The sequence below is a fragment of the Enhydra lutris genome, unplaced genomic scaffold (genome assembly GCF_002288905.1).
Source record: "Enhydra lutris kenyoni isolate GAN:26980312 unplaced genomic scaffold, ASM228890v2 scaffoldscaffold20, whole genome shotgun sequence".
NCBI classification, from domain to species: domain Eukaryota; kingdom Metazoa; phylum Chordata; class Mammalia; order Carnivora; family Mustelidae; genus Enhydra; species Enhydra lutris.
Window position 1 is genome coordinate 15,455,826 of NW_019154104.1, and position 18,632 is coordinate 15,474,457.

General features: G+C 39.2%; 1 protein-coding gene across 2 annotated transcripts in view; it reads right to left on the bottom strand.

Moving 5' to 3' along the window:
• LOC111148522 (neurexin-3-beta) overlaps positions 1 to 18,632 on the bottom strand; it is a 1,534,880-nt gene that overhangs the window by 804,252 nt on the left and 711,996 nt on the right. The gene's annotated exons all lie outside the window — the stretch shown is intronic.

Sequence of the window (18,632 nt, forward strand, 5' to 3'; positions counted from 1 at the left end):
CAAAGGCCTTCTCTTTGTTTTCCACAATGACCAATATGAAAAATACTTTTTTCCAATAATATACATGCATCGGAGCCTCTAAGGAATCTGTATATTTGAAATGGAGAAAGAGTCATTCTCCATATTCCTCAGGAGAAAAGGTGACAATACAGGAATGCCTTGCCATCTCACCTTCTTTGCTGGCTCTTTCATTCTCTTGCAAAAAAAGCCTTCATTTAACTTCAAGGCAGAGGGAGAGGACCAACCACAGGCATTTGTAACAAAAAGACAGATGGTTGAACTGGTCACCTGTCTGCAGAAATTATGCACAGAGGGGAAAACGAGCAACAGAGACTGAATAATTCTTGCATGTATATGTGTGTGTTTTAATAACTTCAAACTTTTCCTTTCAGCTTATAACCTGAACCTCAATCACAGCACTAAAAAAAATAAATAAATAAAAATAAAAAAAATTAGAGAAAGGACAGAATTTTTACTACTCTCTTCACTAGAGATGGATCGTACAAAATACTCCCATTTGATCATGATGGACGGTCCTTGCTCTGTACTCTGGAAAATGAGTAACCGCCCCCACAAAACATCGCTCTGTAGGCATCTCGAGGAAAAGGAGGCCTCTCTCCTGTCCAGACCTGACAACTGGATTTAATTGCGCATGGAAATAAGGAGTCCCTGAGGTTTAGCATCATGCTCACTCTGAACCACAAGGACCAGAGGTAAATGGACTCAGCTTGGTCCTTGGCCTTTCAATAAAAACAACAAAGGAAGAGAATCACTTATTTCAAAATATTCCTTTGGCTATATTTTTCAATCTAGATCTGTAAGTGATATTATTGTTTCTTTTTCTTGGAATCTATTTTTTCTGTCTACATGGCTCTCAAAACCAGTATCACTAAGAATGGTGCCTTTCCAGATATGGATGATTTCTCCCTGGGCCATAGGAAGAGTATGAACCAAGAGTTGATAAGCACTTAAAATAGTCATACTTAATAAGTATGTTTTTTTAAGATTTTATTTATTTATTTGACAGACAGAGATCACAAGTAGGCAGAGAGACAGGCAGACAGAGAGAGGAGGAAGCAGGCTCCCTGCCAAGCAGAGAGCCCGACATGGGGCTCGATCCCAGGGCCCCGAGATCATGACCTAAACCAAAAGCAGAGGCTTTAACCCACTGAGCCACCCAGGCGCCCCACTTAGGTATTTTAACATATATAGAGAAGAGTTTTCTCTTCTCTATATATGTTACATATACATATATAGAGAAGAGCTTTCCCAAGAATAAGCTGAAAGAACTAACGACAGAACACGGGCAACCAGAACAGGGTAGGACTAGCTAATGGTTAGATCCTCAAATCTCTTTCTAAATATCATTATTCATATCACCTTATTTGAAGAGCAAAAGAAAAACTCTTGAGATTCAAGGCAGTCACCAGAACATAAACCCCGGAGTTTCCTTTTGTACATCACCTTTGGGGGAGCAGGGAACCTTGAACTGGTAAGAACACAGTAATCATGTGGTTTTTTTTTTTTTTTTTTTGGTTTTGTTTCTGTTTTTAAGAAAAGGAAACTATAATTCCCAAGTTGAGTAACAGGTGCATACCTGTTTTGTTATTTTTATACTTTACACATGTTAACATATTACAAATATTATTTCCATGCTGTGCAACAGTTAATAAAAACACGAAAGTCTTTAAAAATAAACGAAAAGTAAATTACAGTCTTCAGCAATTGTGACAAAAAGCTAACACCTGTTAATAACGATGATGGGTACAGGGTGTGAAACATTTTCTGTATGTATAAAATTTTGCATAATTCTAACATTCAGTTGGGCTTTAAAAAATCACATGCTGCTGTTTTTCATTCTAAATTGGTTTTAGGTAACAGGGTTTAATGGTGTTAATTCTTAGGAATGATTTTCTAGTATCTTGAAGAGGGACAGTTTCTGTCTTGTGCCCTCAAAATATTAAATAACTGTTCTGTGGATATCTAAACTATTTACAAAACAGTGATGGGTTTTATCTCCCAAATGGTAAAATAAAATTATAGAGAATCTGAGTAACCTTGGGTTGTCCTGCTTCAGCCACTTGAAAGAGCCTAAACTTTCTAAGCCAGGGATCTGGAAAATCATAGGATTAAGACAGAAGAAAATAGTAGCCGACCTTGCACCCATCTTCTTGGGGGTGGTAGATGACCATGATTTTTCTGTTTTCCCCACCTAATCCTATTATCAACGCATTTGTTTTGTTTTCTGTTGTCCTTAAAAAAAAAACAAAAACAAAAACTAAGACTTCTTTAGGAGATACAATCCCAGACCTATAACACAGCTGAATTTTACCCAATACCACATTTTGAGGATTTTTCTTCAATACTAATAGTTGACAGAAAAGACAATCAGCTAGGAACAATAAATGAAACAACTATGTAGTGAAAAAAATGGAGTTCCACGTTTCACTGTGCACAGCCTGGAAAAGATTGTTGGGAACACGGCCCGGAAAAGATTGTTGGGAACACGGCCCACATGTGCGTACCACAGACATCTTGATAATATTCACACCACAGTGTGCCCCCCAAAAAAAGAAGGGGGGGATCTAAAACATTTGATACACCTCATACCTTTGCTATATGAACTTTTTTGGCCAGAATTCTGTCAAAATATATAGCAAAAGATTCTCCCGTTGTAGGGGAGGTTATCTGTGCACTTTACATGTTCAGAATGTGTCCTTTTCAAAAAGGAGAAACCGCACACATTGCAAACTGAGGCAGGAAAAAACAGTTTGGAATACTTCATGCATTTCGGCTTTGCAGCAGGGTGCTTGGGGAGGATTCTGAGGAAGAGTCAGAGGCCTCTGATATTTCCATCAGGTAGACGCCTGGATAGAGCCTGGACACAGTAGCAGAACTTAGCTGACTGCAATTTTGCCTACATCAGGGAAAACAGTGAACTTGGAATGAACTTGTCCCCAGCCATATACAACCAAGGGCATTAAAATTATAATTTAATCAGAGAGGCCATAATAGGTCTTTCCATTGGAAATCATACAATAAATATGATCTAACACTTTTTTAAACCAATATGGGTCTGAAATGCTAAGCACTGTTAGAGGAAGAGAGAAAAGGTTTTTTTCACATGAGAAGTAGATTTTTTTTAAAGTTAAAAAAAAATCTTTAATTGTAAAAATCAAAAAGAAAGTTAAGGCTACGAGGAATAATAGCAAAGCTTCTAAGTTACAAATGGGGAAGATTTTTTAAATGCTTGCCACTTCACAAATTCTTTGAATGTTATAAGTGCTTGTGCCTGCTTATATGCAGCTTATAGTCAAAGTTGAGGCTAATCCTAAAATTCTCACGGCCAACTCTCCAGGTCCATGTCTGTTCCTCATCTATTCTGGTTATTACAAGAGCCTCCAAATGGCTTCCCTGTTATCACTCAGCTTCTAAAAATAGATTCGTTGACTCCTCACTGTGTATCCGACACCATGCAAGGGGCTGGTTATTTAGTGACCAAATGAATATGGTGTCTGCTTTCACGGGCTTTACTATCTTCTTTCAAAATCACTGCTTACACTCTGCCAGAGGGCTCTTTCTAAGAAACAGTTTTGCCCCTACCAAATACTTGCTCAAAAACTCCCATTGATCCCCTCCCTCCAAAACCTTCTGCCATCAGACCCCCAGGATCAGGACCTTATCTGAGCTACCTCTGACCACCCACCACACCACCTCTTCTCCAGTCAGACTTCCCATCCCCCAAATAATCCCTGCCTTTTCCTATTCCCCTGCTCTCGGTCACTTTGTCCTTTCTACATGACACTGAGCTTTACTAGAATTGAGCCTATATTCTAATTAAAGAGAAATTAAAAAATAAATAAAGAGAAATGGATACGCTGGGCTCTGCAGAAAAACTCGAGTGATGCTGTCTACCTGGAAATGGATTTAGTTTTTAGTGAAGTTTAAAAAAATAGAGAAAACTATTAAAGTCACTCATAAGAATCAAGTTATTTCCTTGCAAGAGACAGGGAGTAACTTAGATCACATGTTAAGGGCCCTCTTTAGGACACAGCACAGTAGGGTCACATATTTGCCTCTCCAAGAACACACAGGGGTAAGAGGTTTCCAGTAGTGTCAAGAAAGTGCATAACAGAAGGAGGTTCTTGCAGAGGACCAGATGGTGCATGGGCTCAAGGGTCACCTCTGAGACTACGGAAAGTAGAAGGCTGGCTAAGGAAGTGTAAGGGACGAGAAGAACAGAAACTCAGGGAACAGTTAACAGCAACAGGAAATTCTCTTTGCTAGATGACCAGGCTCTTGACGAAGTCGGGTTATTAGAAAAACCGAAACAGGGAAACTGAAGTCCACCAAGGAGAATGCAAAGGATGGCGTAAGATCAAAAGGGTATGAGCAAGGAACTCAGTTCAGAATGTTCTTCACATCCCTAAGGCAAGCAGACCTCGATGGTGAGGATGGGGAAACAGAGCACAGGTTAAGAGTCTCAAAGTGGTGAGTATGAATCGTGCTCTGATTCCAGGAACAAAAGGACTGAGAAGAAAGTCTCCATCCCTGAAACGGACTGTAGCGTGTGGTATGTGACTGTGGCATACCTGGATTATAGTTAAGGCATGGATGTTGAAGCAATGGGGGAGTTTGTTCTCATTAGGGAAATACACACCCGAGCGCCCATGTGATGACAATTATTTAATCATTTGTGGTCTACTACTTCCTTGGCATTAACTATTTGTCATCAAAAATAAACACCATTTATATAAACACATTTCTACGATACAAAGGCTCAGGAGTAAATAAATCACACTTCCCTCTAATTAATAAACTGAATACAAAGAGAAAAATCATTCCCATGTGATTCGACTTCAAAATGCATTTAGATCTCCATCATCTCAAACTCTTACACCTTTGTTCTCAGGAACAACAAGAGGCTGGAAGTGAAAATTCCCTATATTCTTAAAAGTGCCTGTTCTTAAGATGGCTGAAATTTCTCTTTTGGATTCCCTCTCCATCAATCCTCTCCCCACACATTAAACAGTCACACGCTCAGCTTTAGAGGTTCCGAAAAGCTAACAGCATCCTGCTCACTGAAACTGATTATCAAAATCACCATGATTGAGATTTGGGTCTAATCCCCTGGTGTTCAGCAGCTGAGCCCCTTCTGGAGGACTCCTGGGTAATGGGTATGCAATGTTATTGAGGCTTGGCTTCTTGCTCAGTGAAACTCCACTGGAGATCACGAGGTAGCTGTCTTCACATGGCAGGCAAGAATTACCACATTAGGCTGCTCAGATAATAAACCAGGGATTCCACAGTTCCCTAGTTTTTTTGTTCGGCTTTTGTTTTGTCAGAAGTGAATAGGGAACAAGAGGCTGGCCATGGGTCTTCCACTATTTGACCCCACATCCAAAGTTAAAGTTGTATCAAGTGTCAAACGTGACCTGATCTGTCCTTAGAGCCCCAGACCCAAAGAGTTCTGAAACACACTGAGGAGAGATGGCTGATATCACCTATTGCAAACAGTCCACTGTGAAAGCTTAAATTAGGTTGTGTGTTACTGCCCCAAACGAGCTGATTTGAAAATGAGGTACTATGTACAAAGTTAAGCTTATGTGTTAAGATTTTTGGTAATGATGGAGGCAGAAAAGATTGCAGTTTCACTCTCTTGGTCTCACAAGTGGTAAGAACCAAAGATTCCTGGACAGCGATTCTCCTCTTTTCCAGGAAAGCACCAAAAATAAGACATGAGATTATGGAAGGTACCAGAAGCCCTTGGTGTGTTCTTGGGAGCCTGGGCAAGCACTACCTTAAAAAATCACGATATTTACAGGAAAGGTAGTAGAGTCCTCTGAAATTTCCTTAGGTTTTGATTGAATCATACAGACCCAGAATCAGGAATATGTTTACATTTAAAGTTAGAACATATAAAACATCAGTGCCACTTGAATGACCTAGTACTGATAACCCCCCCCACTCCATCCACCCAACACAGCTCAAGTCTATCATTTCTAGAGGAAACAATAGTCAACATGATATATACAAGGTGGTGGTCTAGGAAATAGGGTAAATGCGCCATAAAAGTGGTAATTAATCTAGTCAAAATTCTACTTGTTTTATTTACTGGTTAACATTGTTCTTTAATGAGAGGGTTATGGGTTTAATTTAAGCTGCTACCAGGAAAAAAACAAACAAACAAACAAAAAAAAAACAAAAAAACTCTTCCCAAGTCAATACTCTGCTTCACATCTATTATTTCTAAGCCTGTTAACAAAACTGAAACTTCTGCGAGGCTTGTGTTGTGAGGATGTGCTGCGTTAATTGCCGAAGGCCCCCTAGTTAGGAGGAAAGGGGCCAGGATGTGAACCCTCTTTTTACTCTTAAGTCTGCACTAATTCCCCTTTAGATGCTGAGTCGTGCTGTCTCTCAGCTCTGAATATAAATGCAGTGGGATTTTGGAGAAGAGATCAATATGGAAAAGTGGTCAGAGAAAACACAGGGGAATAGGTAAGGCCCGGGCTGGTCCCTAAAGCCAGGTCAAGAGGAAGAAAACCTTTTCCACAAGAGGAAATGCAGCCGCAAGGGCATGGAGGTATGAAGATCACAGGAAATGCCGACACAGTGACAAGTGACAATGAGAACATCGGCCTTATTAGATGGCACACTGCCACGAATATTAAAGGAATGGTGGTCCAAGAGACAAATTTTTAAAAAACCAAGAGTAGGGTTTAAGCTACAAGAGAGGCCACTGGTGGTTTATGAACGGAGGAGGGATAAGACCCAAAAAAAAAAAAAAAAAAAAAAAGAAGGGCTCTGGGAAAATTAATCTCCAACTGGTACACAGGATAGATTTCAGAAATAAAAATAAAAGCAGGGAGGCCACCACAAGGGAGCTCAAAGACTGCCAAGGGAAAGCAGCAGGGAGCAGCATTTTCAACACACCCTGTGTTGCCCAGTGGATTTTCATTACCGCGGCTTCAGCAGAATTCATGGGATGCTCCTTCCCGATTTGCTCTGTCTGAAGGACCTGCCACCAAAACGTTCCATGTGACAAGAGATGCAGTTTTAGGAGATAGAGCCACAGTCAAATATTACCTAGGAAACCAAATATAACTAAATACAGAATGTTACCCCACACTGGGAAATAGCTGTGAGATTTGGTTATAGCTGTGTTTATTGTTCATTAAACTTTATGTAATAGGAAAATATGCTAAATTAATCCAAATGCAAATTAAATAAGTTAGATGTTGGAAACCCATGTGGGGTGTTGTGGGGATTGGAATAAAGCCTCTACCAACACTGAGAGCGTGTTTGGCTAAACTCACTTATTTTAATACATTCCTTCCCATTTTTCCCTCTTCTCGGGATTTTTCACGAGTCAGGGACAACAGGCATGTGTGATGTTGTGTGTGTGTGCTGAGCTGCAGGCCCTTTTCCAAAGCTTCCCCCAGCCCCCACTAGTGCCAGGGCACTGATGTGAGTTTTAACTAGATGATACACTTGAGTGCAGCATGAGGAAGCCATACGGGAATTTTAGGTAGCAAGAGGAGAAAGATTATTCTTAGGGATAAATAAATCCCAGATCCCTGCCTAAATCCTTTTTCAGACATAAAACTGTACCCCAAATATTGAGTATTCACACAGGATAAAGGGGCTTTCTGCCAAATATATTCAAAGGGAGACAGACACCTCATCTGTTGTCCAGAGAGACATATTACCTATATAATTACAGATAAACACAACTTGTCAGTTGACGAGATACAACCAAAAGTTCACACATGACACTGTAAGACATAGAAACAAAGACTTTTGGATAGAAAATTTTTTAAAGAACAATTAGAAAAAACTCTAAAGGAAATCTGTATTTATTTATAATATGTATATCTTCACATATTCTTTTTTTATTTATATGAATATGTATTTAGTTTTACTCATATAAAGACATCCAGGTAAAACTGCAATTTTTTAAATTTAGTTAGGAGCCCATTACAAAAAATTTCCAGTGAATTTACTAGGAAATAATGCTGAGAGCCGGACACTACCATTTCATATAAATGCTCCTGAGCATTTCTGCAAAGAGTTTACTAGGTTTGGCTGAATTCCCCTGCAAAGAAATTTGAAATTTTTCCAGTCCACAGTGTACAAAAATCAAGAAATCTTTCTGGGTTTTCTATGTTTCAGTATACAATGCATATAAATGCTTCCCTTATATGTTGCTAGTTTTGGCCAACATGAAATCGAGCAGAAATTGACAGATGATGTCAAAGTGGACAAGTTCTTCTGTCTCACAGTAGAACTCTAGAGTAGACTGTTACAAGAAATCTCATCGTGTGAAATAAACCATCATGTTCCTTTGGAAGTGGGTGCCACAGACGGAAAAACAAAAACAAAAACAAACAAACAAAAAAACTGGGACCTGAGGCTCCTTCCTCATATATAAGGGTTTCGCCCTCTAACAAAAATTCACTACAAAACCATTTTACTTGTATGTAGATACATCTACATATTAGCTCAGAAATGGCAAGGCTTTCTGCAGAAGAGGTAAGGACAAGAAAGAAAAGAAATGAAAACATCTTGACATTTCTATTTTTTTATTTGAACAAGAAAATTGTATATTGAGATGCTCATTATAATTCCTGAATGCCCAAAGCATTCAGTCTAGCAAGAAAATACCTAGTCCTTTAGAAATACTACTCATTTCATGAAAAGAACACTAGGACCATTGCACAACTCAGACTCTGCAAATGTGCAAGGCTCAGTCATTCATCCAACAGATACATCTGAGCATCTCTTCTGTGCTTGACATCATGCATAGTCTAAAACAAAGTCATATAAATAATCAGTAAAATTATGCATGTTTTTTCTATCTTGCGCTTTCATGCATTTTTACACATTTCAACAGTGAGCTTGTATGACCTTAATCATCAAAAAAAAAAAAAAAAGAAAAAAATAGTTAAAACTAAAAAGCATCAGCAACGCAAGGTCCCCTCATTTTTTTTTTTATAGACTTGCATCAAAATAGTAAGGGTATACTAGCATCTAAAAATCCAAATAAGAACAGTCAGCGGCCAAAACACCCCCTGGCATAGAAACATCTCCACTTTCCTGACATCTTCCATTTTTTGGTTGTTGTTTGGAAACACCTCTTAATTTCACTTGGCAAAGAGACATGCATCAGGCAGCGAAGATCACAGGATAAAGGTAGGTGAGAAAGCAAACTGTAATTCTTGGTAAAAATAAATAAATAAATACACAAACAAGAACAGCTAACTGCAAGAGCCACATCAATCCTTGCACCCACTGAGCTTAATCAAGTGTTATCCGAGGGACTGGAGGGAAAAAGCAATGGGGACCCCATCCAAGAAACTTGGACAATGAAATGCTTGATGGAGACATTCGCAGGTGCATAAGTAGCTTGGCGTAGCTCCTTTTGCTGCAGAAGGCTCTGACTGAAGAAGGCCTATAACTACAGTTGAAGGGTTCTCCCCTCCCCCCACTCTACCCACCGCCCGTGGTTCCTCCCAAAACCAAAATATGGTTCCTGAAATAAGGACAGGGCTGTTCCAGGACTGATGCAAAACCTCACTTCGTCCCCAGAGGCTGTGGCTTAAAGCAAGGCACGTTGTGTGGTGTGTTAAGTCTTCCTCTCTCTGCCCCCACCTTCAATCTCAGAGTGTAAGGTAAAAAGAAACAGGTGATAGCCACCTCCAACCCAGAGAGAGTCCTTGAGACTGGATTTAAAATGGACTTGAAACAACAGAGAAAAAGACAATAGATGTGAAACAAGGGTGCACATGACGCTGAACATCAAAGAAAGAAAGACAGGCATTCCTGAGAGGAAGAAGACAGACAAAGGGCTCAGATTACCCCAGCTCACTGCCTGGTGAGAACTGCAGGGGTGGGTGGCCAGGAGGAATCCCGGGGTGGGGGGACACCTGCAGATTCCTCCAGATGAGAAGCGCTAAGGGGTAGGAGAGGGCAAGGCAGCTAGAATGACGGTGACATGGGGGAATCTTATACACGTTCTATGGAGATAGAACAGAAAGAAAAGATCACATAGTATGTGATTCCATTTATATAGAGTCAAGAACGGATAAAGCTCATGTATGTTGATAAAAATTCAAATAGCAGTGGCTTGTGAGAAGAGAAGGACTCCAGGGGCACAAGGGAATTATCTGGGAAGATGGAACTGTCCTTTATCTCAACTGGCATGCTAGTCACACGCCTATAAACGTTTCTCATAATGCACTTAAGAGCCGTACATTTTGGTGAATATACATTTTACCTCAATCAAAAAATGCACATACCTCTGGGGGGGGACAGTTAAGAGAAAAAAGTAACATAAGGAAACCAAATTATATTTATTGGCTCTATTTTACAAGAGAAAATAAAGTAGTTTACGTATTTTTTTTGCCTTTGCATGTAAGTTAAAATAAATATAGATAGAAATAAATGTAGGAAATTATAAGTCTATATTGAAAAAAACGTTAAAAATGTACCTGTATGTGACTAACAAGGTAATATAAAATTATCTTCTGTGAACCAATAGGCTCTCAGTGGATTATTGCCATCACTATCAATAAGTAGCCAGCCAAGCACACCAGAAATAAATGGGCTGTAATTAAACATAGGCAATAAAATCGGTCTACAAATACAGCATGCTAAAGATGGCTGAAGCAAAATTAGTGAAGCCACAGATTCCAACAACTCTTAATCAACCCTGGTAAGCTATCAGGACCCTGCATGGTGGAGACTTATTTCTCCTTGAGCAGTACGTCCAAGTGTCATCTGAGATTTGTAGAAATTAACATGTTATCTGTGAGTCTCAGCTCATTTCCATGGAGGGTTATACAGAACAAACCTGCAAGTAATCCTGGCTCGATGAGTCTTTTTTGATTCTGCACTTGTATTGAAATCAGCAACATAACAGATCTGTGATACAAAATTGTCCCTTCTTGACATCAGGGGAAATTGTAAGCAAGAGTGATTCCCAAGGGCAACAAGTGAAAACCCGCATCTATGAAACTGTCCCCCCCCAAAATACCAGCACCATCACCCTTACTCTTCGAAGACCCTGGGATCAACTGCCATCTCCTGACATCCCGTTAGCTACAGTGCATGTCTGTGGTCCAGGAATGAAAAACAGACACAAAGAAATAACTTTGGCCATTACCTTAGGTCCTGCTGGCTCATGAATGCTTCTCTTTAACTGTCTTAGCTTCTGGATCTTGCCTTTGATGGTACGAGGCTGCTCCTCCAGCCTTCCTGAATTTTCTGGAGTCAGCCCCTGCCTGCCCAGACCTACCCAACTTGCAAAATGGCACTTTGATGGAATTTCTGATCTTATGACATGAGCAGATCAATCCTCAATGATGCCCTTATTTAAAACAAAGTAAAAAGTATAAACTATGTCTCTCCTACCAAATAACAATGTAGATACTAAAAATCAGAGTGTAATTGATGCAGCAGAAGTGGCCAAGCTCCATGGCTAATGAAGCATTCTGAGACGTCCTCATGAAGAAGCTTTCCTTGAGGCATTCAGAAGACATCAGTAGTCCAGTGCTCAGACTTTGCACTCAGACACATAAAACTGAATTCTTGTCCTCCAGCCTAATGGTTTTGTGACCTTGAGCAGATCATGTGACTTTTCCATGTCTCACTTACCTCATCTGTAAAACTGGGGTTATAATAGTATCTGCTTTCCAGGGTTGTTAAGAGGATAGGATGACACAACAATTCAGCACAGTGTTTGTTCACAGCTAAATGACTAAAAAAGAAAAGATACTTGAGTATGATGGAGGTATTCAAGGTAACAAAAAGGACTTGAAATTGAATAGATCATACTGCTGTTAACAAAAATTATCCAAAATTTAGAAAAAAAAAAAAAAAGGCCAGGAGAGAGTCATGTGCCCTTACGGTGTCCTAGAAAGACACAGTTTTAACAATACCATCCAAGAAGCATTTACTTCAATGGAAAAATGTACCTGTGTTTGACACTGGAATTTACTATTAATTGAGATCCACACTCTGCAAGATGATTAGCCTGTGGATTTTTGTTCAGTAGAGATATAGCAGTTGGTAGGAAAGATGACAACCCAAGCCTAAGGGCTTTTTCCCCATGAGACATTCACCATTTTTACATTTAACCCAAATATTTAATATTCTTTTTAATGCCTATAAATATCCAGTTCTTCAAATATTCTTTTGCCATCTTGCTTAGGTTTTTACCATCTTACTGTTTTCCTCACTAAGGAGTTAAATAAATCCGGGACACATCCATCCTGTGTTTATGTGAGTTATGCTTTTAACTTTATGAAAATTATGTTTGTGTGAGTCCAGTTTTTAACTTTTGAAAATTACATCAAAAACTAACTCATAGTTCCACGCAGGCTACTATGTGTCATGCCCTGACCTTCACGATTATTAATTCAATTTATCTTTACAGCGTTCTTGTGAGATAGGACCTACAAACATCACATTTGGGGGACACAGGGGACTTAATTAATTAATTCCAAAGTAGTATAACTATTAAGTATCAGAGTCACAATTTCAACACAGACCATCCTCTCCCCATCCGAGGTCTCATTCACTGTGTTATATGGCATATATAAAGACTGCAATAAAGGGAAAACATGGAAATCAGAAGATCCAGATCAACAGAGAATAAAGATATAAATATTTGGGGATATGGGGAGATACTCTAATTCTATCATATCTCAAGATATTCTAATTAAAAAGTCTTATCTTAGTAAGAGATAAGGCAGAGATATCTAAAGGGTTCAGAATTCCAGAATATAATAAAATGAACCATCAAGAACCAGAGCTTCTTTTTTTGCAACCCTATATTCCTATGCAACTGGGTTGTCTATAAAGACTTGACCTCCTGGCATTTTAACCACTCCAGTCTAGTAATTAGTAACATTACACTGTTATTGTTTCTAATGACTATCAGGTAGTAACAAATCTTTTCTTTTTATTATGTTCTGTTAGTCACCATACAGTTCATCATTGGTTTTTGATGTAGTGTTCCATGATTCATTATCTGTGTACAACACCCGGCGCAAGTAGTAGCAAATCTAGTAAGAATGTGAGCTTTCACATCAGACAAATTTGGATTCAAGTCCTCACTCAGCTATTTCCTGTGTGACCTCAGTGTCCCCATTGTGAAAATCAGGACAATAGCATTTCACAGGAACTTTGGGATGATTAAAGGGATGGCATCTCTATAAAGGTCCTAGTAGCGTGTCAGGAACAAAAAAAAGATTTGACAAATGTCAAATATTATTAGTTACAAAAAAAATAAAAAAACTATCACTACTTCTATTCTATCACACTCCTGGTGCTGTACCAAAGCTTCAAGGGGCTGAGTGACTAACTCAATTTCAGTTAAGAGTAAGCATTGACATTTAAAGTAGTTTGATTCTGAAGCTAATTAACTTAATGGCTGTGCTATCTTTTATAATTTAATAATATATATACACTACGAGTCAACTCTTTTAAAATTTGGGTTCAGTTAAAATACATTTCCAAGATAAATGTCCAACAGTGGTTCAAAGAAAAAAGATTTGGGGTCTGTTAGTCCTCATCCAAGACTCAACATGGAGGTTTAATCCCAAAGAAACGAGCGCCATATTGGACATGCTACTAAACGAGATGACAAAATCTAATAATGTTTTCTATACTTTGAAAAATGCATAAAATGCACCATAAAGCAAAATCAGGCAGCCAGAATGTCAGCTTGGGCTGCAGCCTGCCTCTCTCTCTCTCTCTCATTGGGATGCTATCTTTTCTTTCCCGTCTTCTTCCTTACCATATATGCTTAGAAGCTACTTAGAAATTTTTCAAGACTCGTAGGTCCATGAAAAACCTCAATAAGATCAGCTCTTCTTGATGGAGTCTCCACCCCAGGGACAACTGATGCCTCTCTACTTCATGAGCCCTCACTACATGTGGTTTATATTTCTACTAAAGCACTTCCGTGTGTGTCTTCCCCTGTGAGACTCTAATGTCTTTGCGAACAGGGGTGTATCTTATTCACGATCATATCTGCAAAAAGGGTCTGGTGAGTGAACGAATGAGGAAATAACAAAGTATTCTAAACAGCAAACAAATAATTTAAAACTAAACTTCTCAGATATGGCTTATTTGTAGGACGGGCAGAACCCGGAAACAGAGGTAGGAGTTAAACACGTAACTGAAAACATGAAGACACCGTAGTCTGATATCTCTGGAAATTATTGCTGTACAAATAACAACACAGACTCGTAACGTGTATCTGTGTGGATCCAGAGGACAGAAAGAACATACGCATGTCTATTTCCTTGTTTGTACACTAAGGAATGCATATATTGCTCATTTTTTCTGAAGCCTGAATGGGAAATGTGTTTTTAACAACTTTAATCAATACACCAACCTACATTAAAAAAATAAATAAACCCACACAATAAGGAAAAAAAAGCAAAAGGCCAATCAATAGCCAACAGTGCAGCTTAACAGCCACTCCAGCAGAAAACTGTCTGAAAAGGCGCTCACACTCCACTGTCTGCACGATGCACAGCTGCTTGCTATTGATTTGTTGCAAGCAAAGAACATCTATTATAACATGCCAGTGTGAACCTAGCAATTTCTCCAACAAGTAGCCCGCAATGTAGGACCAGCCATGTAGCGCAGGTCGCTGGCTGCGGAGGGTGGGCTGAGGACCCACATTTATTTCCTTCTGTTTTTCCCACAAAGCCTTTATAAACACCCAATTTCTAAATCCAGCAACTTGCTGTGTTTTAAGCACTCACACGAAATACACTGTTTCACATTCACTTCTCCAGGGCCCAGGAGCAATAATGAGACCTCAACGTTGTATGCGACTCACTACCGTTGTCATATGCATGCTCAGGGAGAGCTGTGGTGGTAAGGACTGGTGTAAGGTATTTAAAATTGCTGTTTTCACAAAGCCCCCAGGAATGACAAAGCTTTTGTATGGGTGTGGGTATGTACAAGTGGCATTGGATTTTGTGCAACATTGTGTGTTGGTATGGAGAGAGGGACTCAACAATAAGTCACCCTGCCCACATCACAGGAAAGGGAACTGGATTTGCTATGTTGTGATAGCTGCGACCCACTGAAATCTCCCAGGCCCTTGGCCCTGATTTTAAATACCAGTAGGAACCCAGTATCCAAAAAGAATATCCCTATGAGAAACTGTGTGGAGTTCCATTTCTTCTGTTGTTCTTAAAATGTAGCCCCATCATTAAGTTGGAACTCAGGTGGTATGCACCTTCTGAGAAGTCAGCCCTCTCTGGTTTGAGTTTTTCAGAAGAACTGAAGATTTTCTTTGGAGAACATTACTGGTGTGTCCTCTCCTAGATCTCACGGGATCCTACATCAACCCAAAATTACTTCTGGGATGATTTTGTTCATTATGGTTTCAGAACAGCCTTAAAAGTCACCTAGAGGAAACTCCCTGTGAATCTGCTCTTAGATGAAATGGTAGAAGATCTTATCTTAAAACTACATAAGACAAGTAATAAATCAGTTATACCTGGGTTTCCAATCAGATCACTTTTGGTTTCTATCCAGTATAAGAGAGCCACTCTTACACAAGGTAACCAGCCACGGAGAAGACATGCCACACCTTCACAATCACTGTGTCAGCTTTGCATGGCTCTCTCTAAAATGAAATCTGAAATTCACCCACTGCCTCTACCAATCCACCATGCTCTCAGAGAAAATGATGGAATAAAGTTAAACCCATCCATGCTTGGTCTACTCGTACTAAATGAGATATAGTGTCTAAACATAAGCTCTATTCATGGAGGTGACAACTATGTGACAGCACCTGAAAATCATCAAGCAAACACCCAATTTGGCAAAAAGCCAAGAAAAATCAAAAGGTCATGAATGAAGGAACCAATGCTAGGAAAGATGTGGAGAATGCTAAAACGCAAACATTTCTTTAGAAACTTACAAATCATGCCCAGATACAAGTAACTTTTCTATACATGATGAACTGAACAGAACCCTTTATTTTGAAAAATATCAAAACCTAGCACTTTCCTATTGAACTAGTTTCTATTCTTGGACGTGCCTTAAGAAATTGTGGGTTTTGTTTTGTTTTGTTTTTTATTTTCATTAACTGAGATCAATCTGCTGTCCTGAGAAATACTTCATGGAAAATGAGAGATCCAAACCTTCTCCCCCAACCATCCACCAAAAAAGTCTGTTGCCACTAGATAGACTCTTAAATCAACCATAGGGTCCTATGACAGCATTGTCAGAAATACAATGTATTTTAGATATATGCGACTTTCTGTAGAATACACCATTCCTAAAAATCAGGTAAAGGCCATATTTCCTTGACACTCCAATCATCACATCATGCTCTATTTCTGTTATTTAGGTCAAAGGCAGGCCACCTGCGGCACACATGCTACCAAAGCAATCATGAATGGCCTCTGTGTTCTTCCATATAAGACTCAGCCCTGCTCATCTTTCCTCTTCCATTCACTTATTGTATCTGTTCCCCTTCCTTTGCACTTTTCCCCACAGCCTTTCCCAATGATAAGCATGAGCTTTATTCAAATCTTGGTGACTCCGAAGGTAAAGACTCTTCTCCTGATGCAAGCAAAACTACCAAGAATTTGCTAACAGAGGCCCGGAGAAAATCAAATAGCGAACTCAATTTTGAAGACGTTTGTGAGATAAGGTAGCAAATTACAACGCTAAAGGTCAAGGTTCACACAGAAAGTAATGATCTATGATATAAACAGGTAAGGCTGAATTTTTAGGTTGAACAAACTGCCTCTGATGCTATTTCCAAAAGAAAAGTCCCGTGCTTGCTTAGGCAGCAAATATTCCAAAAGAAAAGTCCCCCGATACTTTCAACGTCAATCATGGGATACAGAGGCATCTATTGTACAATTCTAAGCAACCTAAATTTCTGATATATGCGGTCGATTTCATTAAAAGTGCATATCTACACATGACAGTTATATCCAATTTATCTGAACTCTATTTATTCCTTACATTCTGCAATTAAAATGAACTTGCTCACACTTCCATATAGCCGTCTAGTCATACCAGCCCTGGTCTGCTCTCCAACCAGAGACGAGGCAAGAAGATTCTTTTAACAACTTGGGCTCAAGGTCTTCTACAATAAAACCTTCATCTGTCTGGTTTACAGAATAAAATCCATAATATAATACCTAGGCCTGGATATCTCAGAAGCATCTTTGAAGGATGACGTGGTATTGCCACAAAAGGAAGCTGACATTTCCCAATCCGCTCTAGTACCTCATTATATACTGACAAATTGTTCAAGTCAGATACTGTAACCGTCTTCATTCTGGACTGAGATGCCATCTGCTCTTGACAAAGTCAGAAAAAAAAAAAAATCATAGAAATCCAGGAAGAATCCTGGTTGATTTTTAGCAGAAAATAGTGCCTGGGCCTGGGTGGCCAAAAGGAACATATCAATGAGAGAAAAGTGTGTACGTACCTTCTGAAGACCATGCTATCCACCGCAGTTAGAATCACTTACCTTTCTGCATTTTCTGTGGGCAGTTTCATCCTGACCATTTTCTACCAGGAGTGGTATTTATTTATGATATGGAATAAACTTGGGAGGATAAAGAAGCATTATGCCACCATTTAGGATAAAAAGCTTTCCCAATGAGTCCTATGCAAACAAAGTGGAGGGCGAATAAAGAACATGTAGCACAACTGCCCAGATATCCTGGATGGGTCCATAACTGCCTATTTCCAAGTGGAACAACAGCATTTCTGACTCATAAGTGTGGGAATAAGACTTTCAATAATACCAAGTACTTGGAAAGAATAATCTGATACCAAAACTTTCTGCAGATACTGTGTCCTTTATGTTACAGACCTAGAGGTACCTGCTTACATTAGATCAATGAGAATCAAAGATGTTTATCTCTACATTGTTACAGTTCCCACCTGTTTCTCCAGGTAGATCTTAAGAGACTGACAGAGCATATAAAGACAAAAAGCTATGAGAAAAAATGAGAAATAGAACATGGGGCAACTATGCACACGAAAACAAAAAAGTTGAGAAATAAGGATTCAAGAAAAACCAAGTGAACACGATAGAGATGGCATTGTAGTCAGTACCTACTCCCACTTAGGCAACCATACTGTGACTTTAGTATCTGCTCAGATAACACCACGCACCTTTTTATAAAACCAAGAGGTCAACGGGCTACAAGTTCAGATTACAATATAAACTCCTACCATTTAGAAAGTCAGAAGATCAGCAGGACCCACTATATCAGGGCTTTCAAAAAATCTCTTTGAATAGGTATTCAGAAAATTCAGGCGTTGGCTTATTCTTTAAAAATAGCCATGTTAGGAAAGTAACATAAGAAGGCAGTGGAGACACAGGTTATAGATTCCCACAGAACTGAAGTATCTCTACCATCAACTCTAGAATCATCTTCATGAAATCAGTCTTCTAGAATTAAATCAGCTGATAGAAGCATTACCAGAGGACAAAATTAACAACTGGTTCTCTTCCAATATGAACTGAATATGCAGATACATACTTATAAATATATGTACAAAATAGAAATGCATATATAAACAGAACGACTATGTACATACAAACCAAACAGATATCAACAGAGTTA